General features: G+C 49.0%; 1 pseudogene; it reads left to right on the top strand.

Moving 5' to 3' along the window:
• LOC102526683 (E3 ubiquitin-protein ligase HERC2-like) overlaps positions 1-25801 on the top strand; it is a 224239-nt pseudogene that overhangs the window by 1977 nt on the left and 196461 nt on the right.

Genomic DNA, 25801 nt, shown 5'->3' with positions numbered 1-25801 from the left:
ATATATTGATACATAGTACATTGAAACACGTCTATAATATTTTTCAGTTTTATTGTTGTATTTTGAATATACATAAATTGCATTTGAAAAAAGTTTTGCTAAGAGTGGTGGTGAGTAGAAGTAGCATTTTGTTCTTTTCAGCTAATTTAATGGTTTGTCCTTGGTAGTACACCTCTCCCACTATTTGTAATAGATTGTCTTTTAAATTGTAAAAGTGACATAAGCACATTTGTAGTTTTAAAAAGGTCCCCAACTGTCCCAGATATATACAAAAAGAAGAGAAATTAGGATAATGTTATATGCTACATTTTGCTTATTTGTTTTGATTACACTGTCAGCCTGAGATCATTAACGAGGGAATAGCATTGGGGTTGTGTGTGTGTGTGTGTGTGTGTGTGTGTAGGATTTGGAAAGTGCTAACTCGAAGAGGGGCTGAGGTGCAGGCATGCCATGAATGCGCTGAAATCCACTGTGGCGCTGCATTTCAGTTGTGGGTGTGTATAAATAAATTGTATATTGAGTGTTGTGTGTCAAGAGATGCTGCCGTTAAGAAGCTTTTAGTCAAATACGAAAAAAGACACAGTTTGGAGAAACGACAGCATCCTTCATTTTGAATTTTGAGTAAAAAGTAAGAAAAAGTATTATTCTTTCTCAAAACCCAGAAGAACCTTCCTTACAGCAGTCATGATGAGTATGAGAAGTTCGTATTTCTATCTGCTTCTGAATATTCAGAATATCAGATACACATTTTGTCCTTTAGTTAATGCTCCGCCTTTGGGCAGAAATACACAGTTTTCTGACTTTTAGACTTTGATGCTACTTAGGAGAAGGTTGACTCTTGGCCTCTCAAATAGCGAGAATGTTTGTTTGTGAGAACCAAATGCCGTTTGTCCAATTAGAAAATAAACAGGATTTTAAGTATGTGTGGTCTAGTGGAAGAGAGGACATGGGATGTGAAGTTAGGGGAACTGGATTTAAGTCCTGCGCTGTTAATCAGGAGCTGCCTTACCTTGTGGGCAAGAGGGAATTTTGCGGAGAACTGCCTGTAAACTATAAATAGCTTTGTGAATGCTAACTATTTGAAACTTTGTATCTTATGAGGAGAATAAATAGATTTATGTGGCAAATACTGAAGGCTGAAGTTTTGTTTGCACTTTTTAGCTGCATTTGTCTCTCTGCTCAGATGTTTGCTATTCATATTGTAATTCGAGGAATGCTAGCAGTTTGTGAGATCAGAATTTGAATTTGTATGTATAAAATGATCTTAGGTCCAATTTATGTCAGTTTTGTATTTGCTATGATCAAGTGAAAATTTGATTCTAGTTGAAGTATTTGATAAAGTTAACAACCGGGTACTTATCAGAATATGGAGTCTATTTGTACAAAGTGCATTTATGTGCTTTAAGTTTGATGAAACATACAGGTTGTACATAAAATTATAGTTATGGAGCAGAACCATATTTATAATAACTTTTTCAGCGGAATCATCTGTCTTACTCTGATAACAAAACATTTGTAATTTGAACACTGTAAAGAAGAAATCTTTGTGTGCAGAAGAATACTTGAGAAAGTTTCTGTTTTCAAATAGAGTCTGATTTGAATATTGCTAGTGTTGCCTGTCTTGTAATCTTAAAATTGAATTACCAGAATTAAGAATTAAATTTTTTTTCTAAGTGTTGAGGCTCTCTGTTAACTCTGGATGTTATTTCAATTGCTTTTTAAGGCAAGAGGGAAAATTGTTTTCTTGTTGAGTAAGAGGACAGGTGTGCTGTTGTCTCTCCTGTTTTTAAGTGACTCATTCCACTGTGGTAGCGTTGTCTTTTGTAGTTTAACACGGAAGTGACTAGATAAAACTTTAAATAGCAAGAGTAATAATGTTCCTAATTTTTTTGATAATGAATCACCTCAAACTATAAAATTATATTCTTTTGCAGAAAAAAAAGAAGTTAATGCCTCGTGTGTGTGTGTGTGTGTGTGTGTGCGCGCGCGTGCACATGTGAGGAGGGTGGAGACGGAGAGAGAGAGGAAGAAAGATGGAATAGAAATAATATGCATGAAAGCATTTAAAATAACAACCTGACATAACTTTGTTATTATCATTACTTTTAATATGATAATGATTATTCAGTCTCATAGTTTTGAAATCCATCCCCAAAGAAATTTAATCAAAAGCTCCCAATATGATTTTGGTTTTAAGTGTGACATATTAGCAATAGGTGGGGGTAGCGACACATTGGCTACAAAATTCATTTTCCATACAATTTCATTCAGCGTGATTAATAGCACACACGAAGTTACAGCAGCACAACTAGGAAGAGCAGGTGCACAGAGATGCTGGCGCTCTGATGCCACAGGGGGAGGTCAGGTATATGATTCAAAGGCAATAAAAGTACAATAACTATTAACATTCTTGACAAAAATTCTTGGAACAATTATAGCTGCTGCCATGTTCTTCTCATTGTAGAAAAATAGTAAACAGAAGCCTCATTTAAAATAGAGTCTGGGGGCCAGAAAGGGGAGCTCTCATCCCCTACAAAGACAGCAGAGCCCAACAGCAAGAAGGACTCCCTCTTCTTTCCTGGCGGGAGCTTAGCCAAGCCAGTGAGAGATGGGAACAACGCAGCCAGTGAGAAGCCTTGGACGCTTTGTGTGGCCTTCCCAACCCCCTTTCCCCAACTTGGAAGAGTTCTCTTCCTCTTTTGCTGGGGACATGCATCTGTCTTGCAATGGCTGGAGAACCAAAACTGCAAATCTTTGCTGATCCCAAATAAATCTACTTTTGTTGGGGAATAACTGGCAGTCTGTTGTAGCTCAACATTAAAATGGGTCAGAAAGGAAAAATTGAGGATACCATAGGCCTTAAGAAAACAACACTTTCCTAAAATTTCCAGGACAGGCTTTCCCGCTGGAATATCTACCTGAAATTCGTGATTGTGGTTTCTGAAAACATTTAAAAACCAATAGGTAGATAAAGAAGTCGTTTCCTCAAAGAATTATTGGCTTTTAAATTGTGAGGAAAATTCTTTACTAGGTTTCACATTATAGAAAATGATTCTTTTGCATTGCACTTAAGGAGTTTGAAATTTAATTAGACAACGTGAAAAGTGAATAATTTCTTATCTATGCAGTAGTTACTTTGCATTGATTCATCCTACATTACTTAATGGCATTGCAAAGGGAAGCTACTGAAATTAAAATTATGAAGTGGCTGCTCTCAGTGTGCTTATTTGAATTCAAGTGGCTGTTTTATTTGTGCAAATCTGTCTTACCAGTCTTCCCCCTTCGCACATGCTACACATATGGCTGAGTTACTATAGTGTCTTACGTTCTTAGTGGCAGCTCCTATCAAGCCCCCGCGTTCAGTAGATGCTTGTGTTCTATTCTTATTCTGCACAAGGGAGTTGGTAACAAATGGAAATTTATAACATTTCAGAGTTGGGTTTATTTCCAAACACATAGTCTGATCCAGATTTCACTGCTTTTTACCAAGAATCACCTCATTTTCTGCTTTTCTTTGGTCTAACTTTTAGCATAATTTCATTTAGCAGTTCTTTATAGTAACAGTTCACATCTGCAACTGCTACTCTTTCTGATAGAATTGTTTCAGGGAGTTTCACCTACAATACACTGCATTTCTACTTACCAACTAAAGGAATCCTCGAATCACTCTCTTGTCCTTATGTACCTTATTTACGGTTCTCAACTTGATTCATTCTTTCAACATAGAGGGTGTTTTTTAAAGTTCTGTCTGTGATCATCTAATCTTGCCTGGACAGAGGGAGAGAAGATCAGGTGTCAGCTTGTACTTCAGGGCTCGCCATGTGCAGAGTATTGACCCCTGTTTCTCCAACACTCTTTGCTAAAGAGAAGCACGTGTAATAGCAAAGTTCTAAGATCAGATATGAAGTGTTTTTGAGTTAAAATAGAAAGTGAATTAGAGCAAATGATGTACCAATCGGCAAATTTCCTTCAGATAATTTTAAAATAAAAGTTTAAGTTGATTTTCTGTACAATGGTTTTATCCCATTGTTAAAAATAACCTTATGTGCAAAATTACTTTGTATCATTTTTAAACAGTCCTATTGAGATGTATAATTCATACACCATTGAAGTATATAATTTGGTGTTTTTTAGTATAGTTAGAGATTTGTGCAACCATCATTCCAAATCTAATTATAAGACATTCTGTCACCACTAGAACCCCTTAGCATTCAGTCCCCAGGTCCCTGACTCAGATCTAAACACCACACTGGTTCTCCATCCCTGTAGATTTGCAACCCCTGGCTCTGATAGTTGTGGCAGCAAAGCATACGTGGTTTTGTTTCTACCTCCTTAGTATAAAGTTTTCCCAATACCTGGACTTTTCAGAGTCAGCTTCTATTCTCTGCTTTTCCCTGTGTGTTGTTTCTTTGCACATCTTACTTTCTGTTGCTAACTGGATATGTTAGATAATACATTGTAGCAACTCTAAACAAGGATCTGAACTCCTCCCAATCCATGGATTTTTGTCCTTGTTGTTTATTTATCTGCTTGCTTGTTTAGTGACTTGGATGTGTTAGCTAGGTAGATAAATGGGGACACCAGGTAGATAAGGTGGAGGAGAGAAAGGAGGGTCCAGAAAATGGCATTATGCCCACCTCCAGCATAAAGGGGCTTTACTTTCTCTAAATGAGTGTCAGCAAGAAACTGGTTAGAACCTGACAGCCGCATCTGCGTGATAGCGACAAGGACCTAACCTGACATGACCTAGTGCTCGTTGTAATATAACTAGCATTGTAGTTTAGGCCCCCCCATGGGTGTTTCTGTGTGCTTCATGGGTAAAGACATGTGCAAAGGGGGCCAAGTGTGACTAAGCACTCCAGGGGCAAGAGCTGTCTATCAAGAGACCACCTCTAAGCAAGGGCATAAGAGAAGGGGCAAGAGAAGACCACTGCTGTCGGCCCTTGGATCTGCCCACTTCCCGTTCTTGGAGGTACTTACCCTTTGCTAATAAATCTTTAAAATCTTTCCCTACACAACGCTTTCTTGTCCCGTCTGAATTCTCAAGAACTGGAGTCTTTTCTCCTTCCCCGTTTTGGGGTGACTGATGGACTATTTTGATGCTCTGTTGCCCTTGCGATGGGAACCCTCTGACGTTGCTCTTCAGACCTATAATCTTACTCTTGCGCTGTCACAGTCTCCCTGTTACAGTTCCATTAGATATGACTGTGATTTTAGAAAAGCTCTCTTTGTCCCTTCTTTAGTCTCTCAATGAAGCTTCGGCGTGGTTTGCAACTATTGGAATCTTCACTCATGAGTTATCTTTTATTAATTGCTGGCTGATCCTCTGTTGTTTCGGCAACACTCTGGGGCACAGATTGCTCCACATTCTGATCCAATGAAAGTTGTGTCCCCTTTCAGACACTGGGTGTTATCAGGCTTGAGGTTTCATCCATCCGTCTTTCCAGCTGTCTCTCTCGCTTCTCTCTGTATGTAACTTCTGCCTGGTCTTGCACTGCATCCTCTCTCAACTACTCTGTACCAAGATCTCCTGTGTTTTTCACACAACCTCATGCATGAACTTCTCCAGGATGTATTCTGAAAGACTCACTCCCCTCTAAGGAAGTTTTGCACTGCTGTCTTGTTACAGACTTATTTGCACCTAGTTCAAACCTCTTCCTTTCTGCATTGAAGCTGGGGGTGGAGATAGCAGCCTGCTTCTTTTGGAACACTATCCTGTTTTGCAAGTAGAGTGTTGAGTGGGGTGGTAGCTGCTGGTCTGTTCAACTCACCACATTTGGAATGGAACCTCCACCTATGAGCAAACTGAGGTTTCAGGGGTGGACCCAGTGTTCTCAGCCCACTGCACTAGGGTAGGGCTTCCCCATGATGAACAGAGGCTCATGGGGCAAGAGATCTCCCCCTTCTCTCATAGTTGTATGGAACAGAGCTCCTGCAACACAGCTGCAGGGACCACAGTTAAGTGGTGACCTGTTCCTTCCAGGTATTGCAGGGGATCATAGAGAAGATGTGACCAATGGTTGACCTGTGAGCTGGATCCTAGCAGTTGAAGGCTTCCCAATTATCCCCAACTCCATGCTTGGCAGTTTCACTTGCCTCATCATTCCCAGAAGTTGCCCTCAGGTTACAGCCGTGGGGCAGAAATGTGGTGTTGAGACTACCAGGACTGGACCCAGTTAAGACTTCCACATAAACTCTCAAGGTTTGGCAGGAAGGTGTGGAAAACTACTCACCTTGTGACCTCCCAAGATAACAAGGCCACCTCATAAGTAAGTTCCTTTGCTTATGAAAACTGTCACCCACCAATCTGGAGTGATCTCTACAGAGCTCCTCTTCTTCACTCTCCCCCTGTGAGTGGGGGTGGGGGCGCGGTGTCAGATTATGCCCGTGAGCTCCCCGGGAGGCTGGAACCAGCACTGGGGTGGAGCAGTAGCCCTGCACTGGGAGTTCTGGGCAGAAGCAGCATCTATCCCAGGGAGCCTTCTATCACACTAGGCTGTTGTGAGAGGGAGGGAAGGGGGCAGGCTTGGCCCAGATGCCAAGACTCTCCCTCCTCTCATCAAGATTTGAATAAATGTTTCTCCCTCTTCTGCACACCCTTAGGGAAATTTCCGCAGACTTTAATTTTTTTATAATAAGTATTACTCACACAACTGTCGCAGAATTCTCTCCCTAGACAAATGTTTGTGTCTTAGTTTTGTTATTTTGTTTATTTCCCTATCCTCCAAACAGACTAGTGTTTGAGCCAGTGAAGGTAAGTTTACCCCATCATTGTCCCAGTTCTTCCTCACCCACCTGCCCTGTGCTCAGAGGAGCCTATTTAAAGCTTGTGGCAGTAGGGAGGGAGGGGTTGCAGTATGAGAGGGTTGAGGTCTGTGCCCAGGAAGGTTCGGTAATTCCCAGGGAACTGCAACTGCGTGAGGACAAAGCAACTGGAAAAGATCAGTGAGGGACACTATCATTTTCTTTGTTGTTGTCTTTTTAAGGACACATGAGCCGATTGGGCAACTTTCCTTCCTGTGAACAGTGGTATTTGTTACGAGAAGAGACCATTTGTGCAGTATTTCTCTTTGTCTCTTCATACAAATTTTACATCTTTTTTCTCTAAATGAGTTTCATTATTAATAAACCTGACCATTAGAATCTATCCACTAGGGGAAACTAAAATTCACTCTACCTGCAAATTAAATTATAGCACATAGAGCATTCTTCAAAAATGTACTACATGTATGCCCTAAATAATTTATTTGTTCATATTACCCTTATTCAAAAAAATTCACACTGTTCCAGAATGATTATACTCATAACCTGGTTTCCACTAATTACCCAAACTTCCTTTCTTCTGTGGTATCTATCTTGTCTTACAGTCATATTCAAATAGTTACCATCCAAATGCAGTTTTTATAATTCCTATACTTATGGTCTTTAGTCATGTTGGTGTCTAGTCAAAAGGATTTGGCATCTTAAAGGTTCATTATTTTAGCCCACAAATTAATAAAAGTATTTGGAAAAAGGAAAGTAGGAAAGGGGTACACTTTTATTAAATGTTCAACCTACTGAAACATTCCTTTGGCGTCGCATTGAGTAGTGCCGGGGATCTGATGTAAGTTACCCAGCTATATAGAGTCATGTCAGTGTGTTACACACAGCGCTGCTAACTGACGGATATGTTTCCTAAAAGAGCTCAACACACACTTAGAGGTGAATTTGTGAAACAGAAAATAGAACTTAGCAAATGGAATGCTCTGGTGCTGTTCATGTTCTGAAGAAAAGATACAGTGGGAGGTGTAATCCCAGCTTAATGCTTTTCTCTACAAATTACCTATTTGTTTCAAGTAGGTAGACAACTTTAATTTATCAAGCTTTGAAAGTAACAGTGATATGGATAATTGCAATGCAGGCAATAAGCAAAGTGGAGTTGTAGTCATTCACAATGACGAGTCACACACAACTGCTGACCTTGGAAGAGGCTGCTGTCCCAGCCCTCACATCTACTCCTTTACATGCATGTTCTTGCTCATAGTTCTTGTCTGTTACCCTCCTGAACCGTGTTTCTGGGATGAGAGCATTTTTTTTTTCCATTTTGTTTCCTAAATTACATTTTACTAGTGTTCAGCCTTTTCCTAATGTCAGAGGTTAATAGATCCAAAGTTACCCCCTCCCGAACAAAATGACTTCAGGTAGTAGAATGCTCAGGTATTTATGATTTTTAAATATGAACAATCTTGTGCTGAAGATCTTTTTGTGGTTGTCTCTGGTGTTTGTTTTTAATCTCAGCATCTCAAGGCCATTGACGGGCTCTTTTTTGTGTGTGGTAAAATTTCAGAAGCACTAAATAATACAGAATTTATTCAACAAGGGAATTTACTCCTTTTTTTTAAGTATTTTTTTTTTCTGGATGCAATTTTAAAAGGAATTATTCCTTTCGTGTAAGAAATGTCACTGAGATCTGTATGTTGAATGTTGTGTCCTGCTGTCTTGCTGAATTGTTTCATTAGCTCTAGTCATTTTTGTTTGGAGCCTTTAGGCTTTTGTATATGTAGTATCATGCCATTCACGTATAATGACAGGTTTACCTCTCCTCTTCCAATTTAGATCCCTGTGCTTTCTTTCTGTTGTCCGATTGCTCTGGCTAGGACTTCCAATGCTATACTGAATGCAAGTGGTGAGAGTGGGCATCTTTGTCTTGTTCCAGATTTTAGTGGAAATGTTTTCAGCTTTTCTTGGTAGAGTAATTTTGGTAGAGCATTATGCTGGCTGTGGGTTTATTATAAATAGCTTTTATTATGTTGAGGTATGTTTCCTGTCTGCCCACGTTGGTGAGACCATGGGCTCAGTGCTTTCAGGGGGCTGGGATAACGGTAGCTGAGGTAACGGTGGCAGTGGGAGGAGAGGGTCTGCCCCTCAGGAGCCAGTCGTTTGCCCCCATCTCCCCTGTGGCCGGGGCTGGGAGCGGCCTCTGCTGCTGCAGGTTCACTGTACCCTCGTGTTTAGGTCAGTCACCTCCTAGGAGGCTGGGATGGTGTGGTCAGGGGGCAGGGGCGGCAGGAGGGTGGCTTCCCCCTGCAAGCCCTTGGACTTAGTGCCATGTCCGCTGTGGCCCAGCCTGGGGGCAGCCTCTGCTGCCCCAGGTTTGCAGGACTCACATGTGTAGGTCAGCCTGCTCTCTGGAGGCCTATGAGGTTTGTTCAGGGAGTGAGGAAGACCGCAGAGGTGGCAGCTTTGGTGGCAGGAGAAGGGGGCTGCCCTGTGCCTCCCTGTGGGTTTGCTCCCACCTCCCCAGGGGCCTGGCCTGGTAGTGGCCTCTGCTGCCCCAGGTTCCCTGGAGGCTTGCCCTCCGGTCATGCTGCTCCTGAGAGGCGGGCACTGTGCATTCAGTGTTCGGGGACTGCAGCAGTGACAGCGAGAAATGGGAGCAGATACCTGCTCTAGCATGTGGCAGCCCCAGTCCTGCTGTTGCCCCTGCCGAGTCCCCTAGACAGCCCCCCACCTGCCTCCCAGGAGAAGGCTGACAGGGAGAAGTGCTTTGCAAGCTGAGGAACTGCATCTGCCTCCAGCCCCGCCTGCCCAGGCCCCTGAGCCTGGGACAGCTGACTGCGTGCCCATACATGCTCAGGATCCTTGCCTGGTGGCTGTCACCATGGTGATTGGAGCCTGGATTGCCCCTCCCGCGAGGGGTGAGGGGTGAGGGGGTCAGCTTAGGTTAGGGGTGCACTCGGGGTGAAGGGGGGAAAGGCTGAGGGGTGAAGGGCTGCTGGGAGTAGGGAGACCCAGCTGAGGGGTGGGCGGTCATCCCAGGGTGAGGGGTGAAGGGGATCATGTTGAGATGGTGGGGGGGACCCTGAGTGGGGCATGAGGGGTCAGCTTGGTTTGTGGGGAGCGTGAGGGCGGGGACTTCAGCGTAAGGAGAAGGAGCTTTGTCTTGGGGGTCCAGGTCGGGTACCAGGCCTGGCCAGAGGTGGGGAGGTAGTGACTGGGCAGGGGACTGCAAGCGGGTGGTGGGGGGTGGGGTGGGGGAGTGTGGCCTGGTCCAGGGCCTGTGGTGGTACTGGTTGAGTATCAGGACCCAGTCGGTGGCGGGGTGGGGGCACTGGGGCTGGGGTCCTGGAGGGGCAGGCCACAGGGTAGGCCCTCCCTGCCCCCCCTCCCCACCCGGCCCCACCCACCCAGCCCCACTCTCCTTGTCTCACATTGCAGGAACCACAGCCCAAGCTCGCCCTCTGTGGTCTAGCAGAGGCGGGGCAGGTATGCAAGCCTGGACGTCTGAGCCCGCCCAGAGCAGTGGAAGCTGGGTGAGAGCCCGGTTCTCCTGGACCAGCTACCCAAGGAGGGACACGGCCTGGGGTCTGGGCCGCCACTCTCTGTCGCCTCTTCTGCCTTCACCAGTCAGGTAAGGGGGCGTGCAGGTCTGGGAGCCAGTGGGTGAGGCCTGGGCTGCACTGTTGGGGAGGTGCCACAGGGAGGGGTGTGTGGGTAAGATCCAGGCCACATGTCCTGTTAGGACCCTGAAGCAGGTCCGGTCCCCCGCCCTGGTTCGTGGTGCCCCACCCCCCACATTAGTAGTCTCTGCTGCCACTTATATCTGGGTTTGGGAAAGGGGGTGCAACTCCTGGAGGTGGGAAGCAGCTGGACAGCCAGGGGCACCTCCCGCTGGCCCTCAGGTCGTGGCCTTCCTGTGTAGGTAGACCAGCCTGGCAAGTGCAGGTCACCCCAGACCTTCTGCTTCTCAGTTGACCTGGGGCAGAATAAGGGGTGAGGCCTGGGCCTTTGGGAGCTGGTCGCCCTGCCACCGAGATCAAAAGCTTTTGACAAGTCTGTTTTTAGTCCTTTGAGGAATCTCCCTACTGTTTCCCACAATGGCTGCATGAAACTGCATTCCTACCGGCAGTGTAGGAGGGTTCCCTTTCCTCTGCAGCCTCTCCAGCATTTCTCCTTTGTGGACTTTTTTGAATGTCGGCCTTTCTAAAGACTGGTGTGAGGTGATATACTTCGTTGTAGTTTTGATTTACATTTCTCTGGTAATTAATGATACTCAGGGTTTTTTCATATGCCTATTGGTCATTTGCATGTCTCCATTGGAGAAAAGGTGTGTTGTATGAGCTGTTTATATATTCTGGAAATTAACCCCTTGTCAGTCTCATCTTTTGCGAATATTTTCTCCCATCTCGTAGGTTGTCCTTTTGTGTTGCTTATGGTTTCCTTTGCTGTGCGAAAAGCTGATAAATTCAGTTTGGCCCATTGGTTTGTGTATTTGTGTCTTCGTGTCTGTTTGCTGGGGTAGACTGCCCTAGGAGAACGTTGCTGATGTGTGTGTCAGATGTTTTGCCTACGTGTTCTTGTGAGAGGTGTGTAGTGTCTTGTCTTAGGTTTAAGTCCTTAAGCGAGTTTGACTTTATTTTTGTGTAAGGTATGAGGGAGTATCCCAACTTCACTGATTTCCATGCAGCTGTCCAGTTTCCCCTGCATCATTTGCTGAAGAGACTGTCTTTCCTCCACTGTGTATTCTTGCCTCCTTCGTCATGGGTTAATTGACTATACGTGCGTGGGTTTATCTCTGGACTTTCTATCCTGTTGCATTGATCCTGTGTGTCTGTTTGTGTACCGATAGCATTGCTGTTTTGATTGTATCGCTGTAGTATTGTCTGAAGCCTGGGAGGGTCATTCCTCCAGCTTCGTTCTTTTTCTTGAGTAATGCTTTGGTAATTCCGGGTCTTCTGTGATTCTGTATAAATTTTGGGATGGTTCGTTCTAATTCTGTGAAAAAATGTCCTGGGTAATGTGATAAGGGTCGCGTTGAATGTGTAGATCGCTCTGGGCAGCATGGCCATTTTGACATTATTAATTCTCGCAGTGCAGGAACACGGGATGTCTTTCCGTTTCTTTAAGTCCTCTTTAGTTTCCTTAGTCAGGGTTTTGTAGGTCTTCACGCAGAAGTCTTTCACTTCCTGGGCCAGATGTATTCCTAAGTGTTTTAATTTATGGGCGTGGTTTTAAAAGGGATGATCACTTTTGTGTAAAGAAATGCCACAGATTTCTGTCTGTTGATACTGTCTTCTGCTACCTGGGTGAATTTTTTGATTAGCTCTCGTTTTTCTGTGGAGGCTTTAGGACTTCTTATATGTAGTTTTAGCATGTCATCCGCATATGATGACAATTTTACCTCTTCTCTTCCCATTTAGATCCCTTTTATTTGTTTTTGCTGTCCACTTGCTATGGCTAGGACTTCCAGTGCTTTCTGTGTGGAGTCGAAGTGGTGTGAGAGGCCATCCTTGTGTCGTTCCAGAGTTTAGCGGAAAGGCTTTCGGCTTTTCACTGAAGAGTATCATGCTGGCTGTAGGTGTGTCATAAATAGCTTTCATTATGTTGAGATATTTTCCGTCTCTACCCGCTTTGGTAAGTCCGTGGGCTCGGTTTGGTCAGGGGGCTTGGGAGGAAGGTAGCAGAGGTAGCCGTTGTGGGAGGAAGGGGGCTGCCCCTCGGGAGCCAGTCGTTTGCTCCCATCTCCCCCGTGGCCTGACCTGGGGGTGTCCTCTGCCGCTCCAGGTTCACCGCACCCACGTTTTTAGGTCAGTGTGCTCCCAGGAGGCTTGCATGGTGCGGTCAGGGGGCAGGGGCAGCGGTGGCGGGAGTGGGGCTGCCCTGTGCAAGCCCTTGTGTGTACTCCCATCTCCCCAGGGGCCTGGCTTGGGGGCAGCCTCTGCTGCCCCAGGTTTGCAGGACTGACATGTGTAGGTCAGCCTCCTCCCTGGAAGCCTGCGCGGTTCAGTCAGGGAGCGGGGAAGACTGCAGAGGTGGCAGCTGAGGCGGCGGGAGAAGGGGGTCTGCCCTGTGCCAGCCTGTGGGTTTGCTCCCGTTTCCTCTGCGGCCTGGCCCGGGGGCGGCCTCTGCTGCCCCAGGTTCGCTGGAGGCTTGTCCTCAGTCAGCCTGCTCCTGAGAGGCGGGCAGCGGTGCAGTGAGTGTGTGGATAGGGGCAGCGACAGCGGGAAATGGGAGAAAATCCCTGCTCTAGCAGGGGCAGCCCCAGTCCTGCCCACTCGCCCCGCTGATCGCACCCCACCGATTGCACCCCGCCTGCCTGTCAGGAGCAGGCTGACAGGGAGAAGCGCTTTCCAGGAAGCTGGGGCAGCAAGGCTGCCCCCAGGCCAGGCCGTAGGATAGGTGGGAGCAAGGCTCTCCCAGGGCAGCCCCCCTCCCCCACGGCCTCTGTGGCTGCCTGCTGTCCATCCCGGGGCTTTCCTGCACCCTCCCCTCTTGCAGCGCCATCGAGCATCCAAAGCCCACTGGCGAGCGAGCGAGCAGTGTGCAGCCCGGGACCACCCTGTCCCGTCACCTCAGACAGAGGCCCTGGGCACAGCGGGGCAGGGCACCCAGGCGGGAAGTGGAACAGCCTCCAGCGCTGCCCTCCTGCACTCTGCCCAGGATCCCTGTCTGGTGGCTGTCACCATGGTGATGGGAGCCTGGACCGCCCTGCCCCTGCAAGGTGAGGGGTGAGGGGTGAGAGGTGAGGGTTGAGGGGGGGTTCAGCTGAGGTAGCCAGTGCACTCTGGGCATGTGGGGTTCCCGCCGTGAAGGGGACAGGCTAAGCGATGTTTAGACATTAAAACGTAACTGCGTATGTCTCAACACCACAGCGTGGGAGACTCAACAACACGTTTATTCCTCCTGGTTCTGGAGGACGGGAGTCTGAGATCAATGCGTCTGCAGGTTGGTTTTCGAGGAGGCCCACGTCCTGGTTCCCAGTGGCCCGCTTCTCACTGTGTGGTGTGTGTGGTGAAGTGGAAGAGGGATCTCTTTAATAATCTGAGGCAGGAGAGATCCCCCTCATGCCTTGATCACCTCCCAAATGCCCCACCTCCAAACACTATCACCTGGGAATTAAGGTTTCACGTATGGATTTTGGGGGGGAACACAGATGTGCAGTCCAGACAGTGATCCCAGCCCTGCTTTCCCACCTAAATCTCAGTCAACTGTACTCCAGAATGTAGTGCGACCATGAGCACTTTATTACATAGGTCACCATGCATAGTGATGTCTTGTGAATTGTCCCCCCATCTTGTGTCACTGGTCAAAGTGTCTGCCCCACTCGTGATCCAGGCCACGGTGCTCAGCCCAGCTTAGCTCAGTAACTGCTTTGTGTAACAAAAAGATGTCTGCACCACCCTCCTTGGGCATCTGGGAGAGGAAGGTAAATTTCAGATCTGGTCAGCCTCCCAGTGCTGCGGGAAGGGGGCCCAGATGCCCACTGCTCCTTGTCATTCACCATGTTGTCAAACGGTCAGTGTCAGTGGCCAGTTATTAGTGTTTTTCCAGGCTCCTGTTTCACATCTAGTACTTAGTAGATGTTCACATTCGTTCCCTAGGGCCGCCTTAACAATTTATAACCAACTAGGGGGCTTAGAACAGCACAAATTCATTTCTCTCACAGTCCTGAACCCAGAATCCAGCAGCGTGGGGTCATCGGAGTCATGTCATCTCTGGGGACTTGGGGAGAATCACTCCTTGATGTGGACAGTTACTCTCATCCACCTGTCTTCCTGGCCTCTCTTCCCCATGTGTCTGTGCATCATCAGTCTCTGTTCTCTTATAAAGACACCAGTGGTTGAATTAAGGGCCCGCCCTAGCCCAGTATGGCCTCATTTTAACTTACATCCTAAGTATATCTGCAAAGACTGTCTTTTGAAATACGATGTGACTCTTGGGAGGACACTGTTGAACCCAGGACAATGATGGATAAACACGAGAACCGCTGGGTTTCTTGATTTCAGCTCCACACGTCCTGCTGCTGATTTGAAGACTCGGGTCAAGCTCACCCATGAATGTCCACATGCCTGCTCACCCAACTTCCCCAAAGCATGAAATTACACAGTAAGACATGTTCTTTTGGATTAAGACACTGAGGACTGATGAAATGCAAACAGACTTAACTCTTTAGTGTGACTGAATGGTGAGACATTTCCATTGAGATAGTAACCAAGGCAAGTCTCAATTGAAAGGAAATGTTCATTAAGAAGGAAGCACTGGGAGAGGGTGGGAGGAGCTTCGACTCCAGGGAAAAGGAGTGAACCCCTTCCAAAAATCACCAGCTTTAGAGTTTTGCTTAAGATGGACCCAGTGATTGGAGTTCATAAAGTTACACAGAGAGAAGATGGGTCAGAGGTCCAGCAGCCACACTTTGTCAGGTTCTCGAAGGGTCCAGAAGACCTGCCGCTCCCCACGCAAGCACACTCTCCTGGTGAACCAGAGCATCTGTTCACTCAGCCATCGCTGTTAAACATGCCCGTGGGCGCCACCCCCCACTTGTCATGCGGATGCTGTGGGGCCCTGATGTGATGATGAGGGCAGTGAGGCTTGGAGGTGCCAACACCATGCTGGGCACAATACTCAGTAACTCCCTCATTTACTCTAACCGTCGCAACCCCTTTATGAAGTTGATGCCTTTACTGTTTTCCGTTTGACAGATAAGGAAGCTGAGGTTGGAAGAGGAGTGACTTTTCAAATACAAATTACTGGTGATGGAGGTGGGGCCCAGGTTGTCCATCTCCAAAGCATAAAGATCTTAACACACAGAGGATCCAGGAAAATGGGCATAACTCTGATGGGAGACTCTTTTCCACTTGGTAATTTCTTCACTGGCTTACCAAGGTGTTTTCACTTTCTTACTTGAAATGTTAAGACTATCTTGACCTTGCAAATTACCAACTGGATAGAAGTTCAGGTGCCAGATGGTCCCGAGGTCCCTCTGACCCTATGACATTGTGAACTGCTATAAATAACAGCCACATACCCTTCAAGCTTCTGCTTCAAAAGGATAAGCCTGCGTGTTGTGTTCAATCATTGACTCCCGACAGCATAGGCTACCTTCTCCCAGCTGACCTCCCCTTTGGTGGATATGTACAAAAATGATGTACATCGAAAAGCAGAGCTTGGGCTCCAATGACATCCCTTATATGGGTATTTACATAATTTACATGATTTTTAGTAAACGCATGAGTGTCCCATTTCCTAAAATCCAGGTGGTAGAAATGAAAACTTGCAACATAGTGGAAAACTTTGGAACTGAAAGTTGACTCACAGCCCACTCCTACATAAAATTCTGTGCTGCTCTGCAGACGGTGAGGAAAACTGATGATGCAATAAGTGTAGTTCCTTCCCTAAAATCGCCTGTAACTTCATCGATGAGATAATATATAGAGAAGAAATCAAAAAGCCAGCATTAATACGTGAGTGCTGTGATAAGCTCTGTGGGGATTGTCTCAGGCTGAGATCCCCCAGAAGCAGATCCTAAGACAAAGACGTGTGTGCAAGCCTGTTTGGGGTATGTTGTTAGGAAGTTCCTGGGGGGAGGAAAAGTAAAAAGTGGAAAATGCTATTTCAAGTGAAAAGAAAAGAATTCACCAGCCCCTGCTTAAACCATGTGGGCAGGCATAAAACGCCACCTTTCCTATTGTTTCACTCATAGGGAACACTCAGGAGAGGTAAAGACCCCTAGAGAGGAAGAGGACTCGGCGTTGTCAGGGGCTGGGGGAGGAAGGAAGGGGAGTGCGTGCTTTGGATCCAGGGTTTTATTTTGAGGAAAGAAATAGCATAAAACTAGATGGTAGTGATGGTCGCACAGCTTGTGAATGCACTTAATGCTCCTGAATTGCACAACTTAAAAGAGAAAAAAAATCTATATTTTATTAAAGGAAATGGAAAATAGATGGATTTTAATAATAATAAAGGATGCCATAAATGATGTGAAACAAACAAACTAAACTAAACAAAAACAAAACAAAAACAAATTCAGGTATAGGGAAGTCAAATTCAGGTGGGGGAGGGAATTCATGGTGGGATTTTGGAGAAGAAGATGTGGGTGGGGGCAGAGGGGGCTCAGCCCTAGGGGGTGATGATGCCTGAACTGGTTCTCCACTGCCCAGCGGTCCAGGTGCAGGTGCAGGAGCTGCAGGATCTTTAGGAGCAGCAAGGTCAGCAGGAGTTACAGTATCTTCAGGAGCAGCAAGGTCAGCAGGAGCTGCAGGATCTTCAGACGCAGCTGGAGAAGCAGGAGCTGCCGGATCTTCAGGAGCAGCAAGATCAGCAGGAGCTGCAGGATCTTCAGAAGCAGCAGGAACTTCAGGTTCAGCAGGAGCAACTGGAGTGAGCTCGGGGTCTCCTGCTGGATCCTGGTGGTCCTGTTTTTGGTCTCTGGCATCTTCCCCTGCCCCCGCCTGCTCTGGATCTGTGACTGTTGGAAGTGGAGAGAGCTTTCAGTCTCGTGCAGGTGCTCACTCATGCTGTGAGAGAGGAAAACTTGACCCACGTGCCTCCCTTTCCGTGGGCCTCTTCAAGGACAGACATCTTCCCAGAGCTTTCCGGACAGCTCCCACCCAGCAAGTGCCCACAGGATGTGTTTTGTGACTGAACTCTTCTAGACAGGTGGTCTGAGGCCAATCTTTGCTCTGGTGCCAGCAGCAGCCTCTGGGGACGCCTCCCTGTGTGGCCGAGCCCTGGGCCCTCCCTCACCTACGCACATGCACCAGCCCCGCCCTTCTCACCTTTGGGCTCTGCCTCGGTGGGCTCCTGGTCCTCCACCTGACTCCCAGGGAGGTGCTCCAGGTCAGAGCCGGGTCTGCTGAGCTGCCTGTCAGCCGCGGGCAGGACCCTGGCGTGACGCCTGGGCGGTTTCTGGGGAGGAGGCCGTCGTGGTGGCGGGGACCCCTCCGTGTGCAGACTCACCCGGAGCTGGTGCTGGCCCTGAGAAGCGTGCACCGGCCCCTCAGTCGGGGAGGCGGCGCGGGTGTCCTCATCCAGCGGCTCCTGCAGTGTCCTGCTCTGCAATGACAGTGACCGGCAGCCGGCCCGGCCCGGCCCGGAGGTCTCAGAGCCCTGCCCGGCCAGGACCACGCCTGCTTCTGCCCGCTCGACCCTCTGCTGCCAGATCAGACTGGGACCTTGGTCAGCTCAGACGGCCACCCGGGAGGGAAGAGACACAGCCAGAGGGCATGGGCTTCGACCCGGGCGACAGGGCCCTGCCCGGCTCGCCACAGCTCAGCCCGCCAGCTGGGACCCGGGCTGGGGACGCGACCGGCCCCCCCCAGGCCTCTGAGCTGCTCGTGCTTGAGGCAGCCCCCCCCACCCCACCATGACTGCCCACCTCCACCAGCAAGGAAGGGGATGTGGGGCTATACCCGGGTGTGGTCTGAGTGGTGGCCCGGCCTGGGCGGGCCTGCCCCGGGCCTCCCCGGGTTACCTTTGGGTCCCTGTGGCCAAAAGGCCAGAGGCGCCTGGGGTAAGAGCTGACCCAGCGCTGGCACCGCTGGCCCAGCCCCTCGCTGCGGGCCTTCCGGGGGCCGCGGCCTCGGGGTGTTGGGACGCAGCAGAACATGTGTGCCTGAGTGGAGCTGAGTTGACCAACCGAGTGAGCTGAGTAGGGGCTTCTCGACCGAGTGGGTGCCCGGTGACCTCAGTTCTAAGTTCTGTTGGGTTCTGTTGCCAGGGAAGTGAGGGCACTTCCTGGGGTCCCCTTCCCCAAGCTTCCTCCTTACACAAAGCTCCCCAAGGGCCTCTCTGGGCTGCTGACTGCTCACCTCCCAGCCCATGCCATGTCCGCACACAGTGACACCAACTCAGCCCCCCTCCCCAGGACCCTGCGGAGGCCTGGATGCAGCCAGGGCGCCAGCTCTGAGGACGCGGCTGGGCTCGGACCCGGCCCCCCCTCGTCAGCAGTGCTGTCACCCTGGACAAGCCGCCTGCCTCTCAGGGTCTCTCTCCCCAGTCCCCCGTTGGCACAGTGGGGATCATCCTGGCCCCTCCTTCCTGGGAAAGCCATTGTGTCTCCAGAGCCACAAACACCTACCGCACCTGTCAGCCCCGCGGGCTGGCATCACAGGGAGCTCGTGCACAGACTCAGCAAAGGGAGGGCCCCACAGAGGGCTGGCGGAGCACAGAGCACACCCCACGCAGGCTGGGGTCTGCCCTGGGGTCCGGAGAAAGTCACTCCCCTTGCCGCCTGCTTCCCAGCTCCCTGTCGGGGCGTGGGGTGGGGGGGGAGAAATTGAATATGACTGTCACTTCGTTCTCGCTGGCATACCACCTCCTGGGTCATTGTGTCACGTTTAGATTCAGGCCCAGTGTCTCATCTCGGCCTCTGGGGTGGGCTGCCCCACAATGCTCTCTGCTTTTATGCCTTCAGGTCACGTGTCCTTGTGTGACCCCCACACTCTCCCCTGCAGGGTGGATGGACATTGGGACCGGGTTCTGACTTGCAGAGTGATGTGTGAAAATGGGCATGACTTCCGCTCATTCCCAGCTCCAGCGTTCCTTCTCCCTCTCTCTGTCTGTCTGCGCCTGTCTTGTCTCTGTCTCTCTCTGTTTCTCTCTCTCCCTCTGCCTCTCTGTGTTTCAGTCTCTCTGTCTGTTTTCCTGGATGCATGTGCGTGTCCATTTACCTGCGTATCTGTGTATTTATGTGTTTGTATCGTTAGGGCCCAGGGCAGGTCACTTGTGAAAATGCCTTGATGACATAGTGATTCTTTTCATGGTGCTGAAGTACAAACCTCTTTGCAAGTTGTGCGAGCACTTTGGTGGGGTCAGCTCTAAGGATCGGCACTGCCGGGGAAGGGCTGCTGCGCCTGTGGCCCTTTGATGCTTCCTGCTCACTGTTTCCCTGAAGAGGAGTGTGTGTTGTCTCGTCCCTCCGGGGGATCTGCTGAGGCCTCTGCCTCCTCACGTTGTCACCAGGGCTGGCTGTCACCAGGCTAAAGACCTGCCAGCGTCATGGTGACCAGTGCTGTCTCCACAGTGTGTCCGTCTGCCTGTGTCCTGCCCCGAGAGTTCGAGCACGTGTAACGCACACTGGCCACCTGCTGTGCCTCTCGTTGGAACTGCCCGCCCGTGTGTGTTCTGTTTGTTTAGAGCAGTGGGTTTCGAGTGGTTTTTGGACCCCGGGGATGTGTAGCCTTTCTCCAACCTTGGGTTCTGAGGGACGCTTCTTCCGGGTCGTGGTTTGTCTTTCCGGCTATATTTCTGGGCTTTTGTTGGTTTCTTGATTTGCTTGGTTTTGTTTTTGCCACAGGAAGAGCTAAGCATCTCCCTTCTGTCTTCTGGCTGTGCTGTCACAGGGGGAAGAGCAGTGCCTCCCCCGAGGTTATGCAGAGTTACTGAAAGGGCTTCATTTTGTACATCACATCTTTAGCCCACCTGGATTTCCCTTTCAAATAATAAAAATGCTATTTGAAGTGAAAACAAAACAAAACATCAGCAGCCGCCGCTTAAACTATGTGGGCAGGCAAATGAAGCCATCTTTTATATGATTTCATTGATAGGGCACCCCCAGTAAAGGTAAAAATCCGAGAGAGAAACAGGATTAGGGCTTGTTACGGGGGAGCGAGGACGTGTGGTGTGCTTTGGATACAAGCTTTTTTCGAGGAAGGAAGTAGGCTGAAACCAGTGGTGTTGTTCTCATGGCGTTGTGAATGCACTTAATGCTCCTCGATTGTAGAATTTATAATGGGGAAAGGGTAAAGTGTATTAGTATAAACTTAAAAGTTCAAAAGATGATAGTGTAATAGAAAAGAACAAATCTGCCTCCGTATTTGATCTGTTGTTCTGGCTCTAATCCTGTGCCCCATTTTCTAGGCTTAGTCTTGCTAACTTTGCATCTTTTGTAAAACAATGTTGCCTTTAGTCCCTCTGGGAAACAGGAGAGCCATTGTGAAGGCTGTGACCGTTAAGGATATTAACACTTTTGCACTCCTATAGAGAGAAGTTGCAGAAGAGAAAATGATGTTGGTTTTGTTAGCAGTTTCACAGGGGCACCATGATCTGACCCACGTGGACAGCTGCAGATCAAGACAATGGCAGACTAATGTCATGGAGAACCATCTTTCCCAAATCAAACTTTAAGCTCCTTTTGTACTAAAAAGGGGAGAGGGTATGGTTGGTTGTTGCAGACTTCCTGGTGTAGGATTTCTTTGTTCTTGGAATGCTTTGTTCTTACAGCTGTCCACATGGGTCAGACAAAAAGATCCCTGTAAAACCTCCAACAAAACAGGTGATTTTCTACTGTGCAACTTCTTGACTTTATAGGAGTGCAAAAGTGTTAATATCCTTAAAGTTCAGAGACTTGAGAACAGGCTCTCCTGTCTGTTTCAGGCTAAAGGCAACATTGTTTTACAAAAGGTGCAGAGCCAGGAAGACAGCCTAAAAAATAGGACACAGGGTGAAAGGAAAGGAATAGATCTAATATGGAGTCAGATACCTTTTTTTCTATCACAGAGCCTTTTGGTGAGGGGTAAGGGGATATTTCTAGGCAGGTACTCTTATGCCCAAGGCTGGGGTTCAGGCAGGAGTCCTGCCTCATTCACCATGACTGTGGACCTGATCTCCTGCAGAGAAAGTAACAAACATCATTGATTAAAATTACCTATCAAAGTCCCTTGAATTGCCTGTAAACTATAGGGGTGGTTTGGGGAGGCTGGCAGGGGATATCTCATTGGCCCATCGAAGGTCAGTCTCCCCAGATACAAGGGACCAGCTTTGTGGCGGGTTCCTAGGTGTCTTGGCCAACCTGGGCTGCCTGCTTTGCTCTCCAGCCTTGGGCTCCCAACGTGGAACTTTCAGAGTTCCGATCCCTCTTCCCTTTTCCCCTGGCACAAATGAACAGGATCCCTGCACTCACCTGGCCTGGGCCCAGGCTACTCACAGAGCCCCATGCACACAGCCAACAGCCTGCTGTCCATCCCAGGGCTCAGCTGCACCCTTCCCCCTACTCGGGAGGTCCGGAAGCCCAGTGCCTCTGCCCTCTGGGTCCGGATCACCAACAGGACCATCAACAACCCAAGGCCCAGGCCAGTGGCAGAGAGCCCGACACCACCCTGACCGACCTGCTCAGATGAGGTACAGGGTTCGGGGATTAGGGCGCCCGGGCTGGAATTAGAACCGCCTTCAGCCCAGCCGGCAGAGCCCTGTAACTTTGGACACCAGCTATGCAGCTGCACAGCAGGCCGGATCCCTGCTGGTGGCAATTGCCATGGTGATTGGAGGTCCACTTCCCCGCCCCATCTGTGGGGTGAGGAGGTCAGCTCAGGGTAGGAGTGCACTCTCAGTAAGAGGGGATGCCACAGTGAGGGGGGACAGCCTGAGGGGTGAGGAGCCGCTCAGTAGTAGAACTGACCCATCTCAGAGGTGAGGGGGACCATCTCGGGATGTTGGGGGTACTGTTGTGTGAGCTTGGAGCGTGGGGGCCATAGGTTAGTACATAGAAGGGTGGAGTGTTGGGGTGGGGACTTTGTTGTGAGGAGCCCTGTCTTGGGGGTCCCTGCAGAGACTGGGCCTGGTGGGGGGCTTGAGAGGGCAGTAACGGTGAGGGGTAGGCGAAGACTGAGAGTGGGGCTGGGCTGCGTGGCCTGGCCCAGGCTGGTGGTGGTTGGTAGGTGGCGGGGTGAGGGCTTCGGGGATGAAGACCGGGCAGGGCGGGCAAGGGGTTGCGCCCGCCCCACCGCCTGGCCGCAGTCTTCATCCCGTACAGCTTGAGCCCAAGCCCGGCGGTCCGCGCTGCGGGCCGGAGAGGGAGGGGCGCGGACGCACAGACGCGCGGACGCCGCAACCCGCCCAGTGCGCGTGGAAGCCGGGCGAGAGCTGGATGCTCCTGGACCAGCTCCGTGAGGAGAAAGACGGCATGGGGTCTGGGCCGCCGCGTGCCGTTGTCTCCGCAGCCGCCAGGTTGGTAAGGGGGCGCTGATGGGGGCGCGCAGGTGGGGAGCCGCCGGTGAGGCCTGCGATGCGTTGGGAAGGCGCACAGGGAGGGGTGCGTGGGTGCGGCCCTGGCTGCGCGGCTCCTTAGGACCTTCAGGTGGGTCCAGGGCCACTCACTGGTTCGTGTTGCCCCCCACCCTTTGGTAGTTCCTGAACCCCGCCGTGTTTGGGAAAGCGGGTGCAGCTCCGGGAAGTGGGAGGGCGCCTGACGGCCCCGGAGCACCTGCGACCGGCCCTTAGACCGTGGCCTGCTCCCAGGGGGCGGGTGCAGTGTGGTCTCGGGGCCGCGGGGGCGATGGGGGCTGCCCGGTGCGAGCCCCTGGATTTGTACCCTAGTCCCGCGCGGCCTGGACTCGGGCGGCCTGTGCTTCCCCATGTTCGCGGGGTGCACGTGTCGCAGGCAGCCTTCTCCTGGGAGGCGGGCGCGGTGCTGTCAGGTTGCGGGGGGGGGGGGGGCCCGGTTGTGGAGGCGGCGGCCTGTGCCGCCGCTGCGGGGAAAGGTGTCTGCCGCTGCGAGCCTGTTGATTTGCTCCCATCTCCCGGCTGCCTGGCCTGGGGGCGGCCTCTAATGCCCCAGGTTCGTGGGACTCAGGTTACAGATCAGTCTGCTCCTGAGGGGCGGGCGCCGTGCGGTCAGTGCGTGGGGGCAGCGGCAGCGACAGCGGAAAATGGGAGCAAATCCCCGCGCTCGCACGGGGCAGCCCCAATCCCGCCATCGCCGCAGCTGTCGCCGCTCCCTGACAGCACAGCGCTCGCCTTCCAGGAGCAGGCTGGCCTGTAACCTGTGACCCGCGAACCTGGGGTAGCCGAGTCCGGCCACAGGACAGGCCGCGGGGAAGATGGGGACAAATGGACCAGTTCACCAGGGGCAGAGCCCCTGTCCATGCCGCTGCCCCAGCTTTGCGGGACGTTTGTTTCCAGGTCAGTTGGCTCTTGGGAGGGAGGCAGGTGCCGTGCGGTTTGGGGGCGGCAGCAGAGAGGGTTGCTGTCCCCCGGGAGCAGGTGGACTTGCTCCCATCTCCCCCTGGCCTGTCCTGGGGGCGGCCTCTGTTGCCCCAGGTTCAAAGGACTCATGTCTTCATGTCACCCTGCTCCGGGGAGGAAGGCACAGTGTAGTCAAGGGGCAGCGTCAGATATAGGCAAGGACTTCAAAGGACTGGGCTGTAGCCCAGGATAACTAATTTTCCTTTCCTCTTTTGCTTTCTCAGTTGGTGGCTGTAGCGGCTTCTCCATTATAGGTTGTTATCAGCTATTGAACATAGGTTTTTGTGCTACACAGAAGAAACTTTTTAAAAAATCTGTTTTTATATATAGTGTAATATTTGTAAATCATCAACTCCCAGATTTATCCCTTCCCACCCCCTTTCCCTGGTAACCATGAGATTGTTTACTAAGTCTGCAAGTCTGTTTCTGTTTTGTAGATGAGTTCATAGTGTCTTTTTTTTTAGATTGCATATGTGAGTGATATAATATGGTATTTTTCTCTTTCTGGCTCATTTCACTTAGAATGATGACCTCTAGGTCTACCCATGTTGCTGCAAATGGTGTTATTTGATCCTTTTTATGGCAGAGTAGTATTCCACTATATAAAAATACCAACACTTCTTTATCCAGTCATCTGTTGTTTCATTTAGGTTGCTTCCATGTCTTGGCTATTTTATAGAGTGGTGCTTTGAATACTGAGGTGCAGGTATCTTTTCGCATTGGGGTTCCCTCCAGATAAATACCCAGAAGTGGGATTACTGGATCATAGGGTAAGTCTGTTTTTTTTAGTTTTTCGAGAAATTTCCATACTGTTTTCCTTAATGGCTACACCAAATTACATTCTCACCAGCAGTGTAAGAGGGTTCCCTTTTCTCCACACTCTCCAGCATTTAACTTCATGAACTTCTGAGTGATGGCCATTCTGACTGGTGTGAGGTGATATCTCATTGTAGTTTTGATTTGCGTTTCTCTGATATTTAGTGATATTGAGCAATTTTACATGTGCCTATTGGACATTTGCAGTGTTCATTGGAGAAATGCTTGTTTAGGTCTTCTGCCCATTTTTGGATTGGGTTTTTTGTTTTTTGTTATTAAGTTTTATGAGCTGTTTATGTATTTTGGAAATTAAGCCTTTGTCAGTCGATTCATTTACAAATATTTTCTCCCATTCTGTAGGTTGTCGTTTTGTTTTGCTTTTGGTTTCCTTTGCTGTGCAAAAGCTTGTAAGTTCAGTTAGGTCCCATTTGTTTGTTTATTTTTGCTTTTATTGCTGGGGTAGACTGCCCTAGAAGAACATTGCTGAGATGTATGTCAAGTAAATGTTTTACCTATGTTTTCTTCTAAGAGGTTTATAGTGTCTTGTCTGCATGTTTAAGTCTTTAAGCCATTTTGAATTTATTTTTGTGTATGGTGTGAGAGTATTCTAATTTCATTGATTTACATGCAGCTGTCCAGTTTTCCATACACCATTTGCTGAAGAGACTGTTTTTATTTCATTGTATGTTCTTGCCTGCTTTGTCAAAGATTAATTGATGAAAAGTTTGTGGGTTTGCTTCTGGGCTCTCTGTTCTGTTCCATTGATCTATATGTCTATTTTTGTATCAGTACATGCTATTTTGATTGTAGTTCTGTATTGTCTGAAGTCTGAAAGGGTTATTTCTCTAGCTTCATTCTTTTTCTTCAGTAATGCTTTGGTAATTCTGGGTCTTTTGTGATTCCATACACATTTTAGGATTTTCTGTTCTAATTCTGTGAAAAATGTCCTGGGTAATTTGATAGGGTTCACATTAAATCTTCAGATTGCTTTGGGTAGTATGGCCATTTTAGCAATATTAATTCTTCCAATGCAAGAACATGGAATATCTTTCCATTTCTTTAAGTCCTGTTTAATGTCCTTAGTGTTTCGTAGGTCTCTGCTTATGTCTTTCACTTCCTGGGTATTTCTGTTTGTGTGTTCGTATGTAGATGTGAGATATTTCATTAAAACTTGTGTAAAAATAGCAGCAAATCTTAAAATATTAGTCAAAATTTAAACCAAATTATTATTTGTATTTTTGTTAAGAGAAAAAGTGTGTCAAAGGGC

The sequence above is a fragment of the Vicugna pacos genome, chromosome 17 (assembly GCF_048564905.1).
Source record: "Vicugna pacos chromosome 17, VicPac4, whole genome shotgun sequence".
NCBI classification, from domain to species: domain Eukaryota; kingdom Metazoa; phylum Chordata; class Mammalia; order Artiodactyla; family Camelidae; genus Vicugna; species Vicugna pacos.
This window is presented reverse-complemented; position numbering and strand designations above follow the sequence as displayed.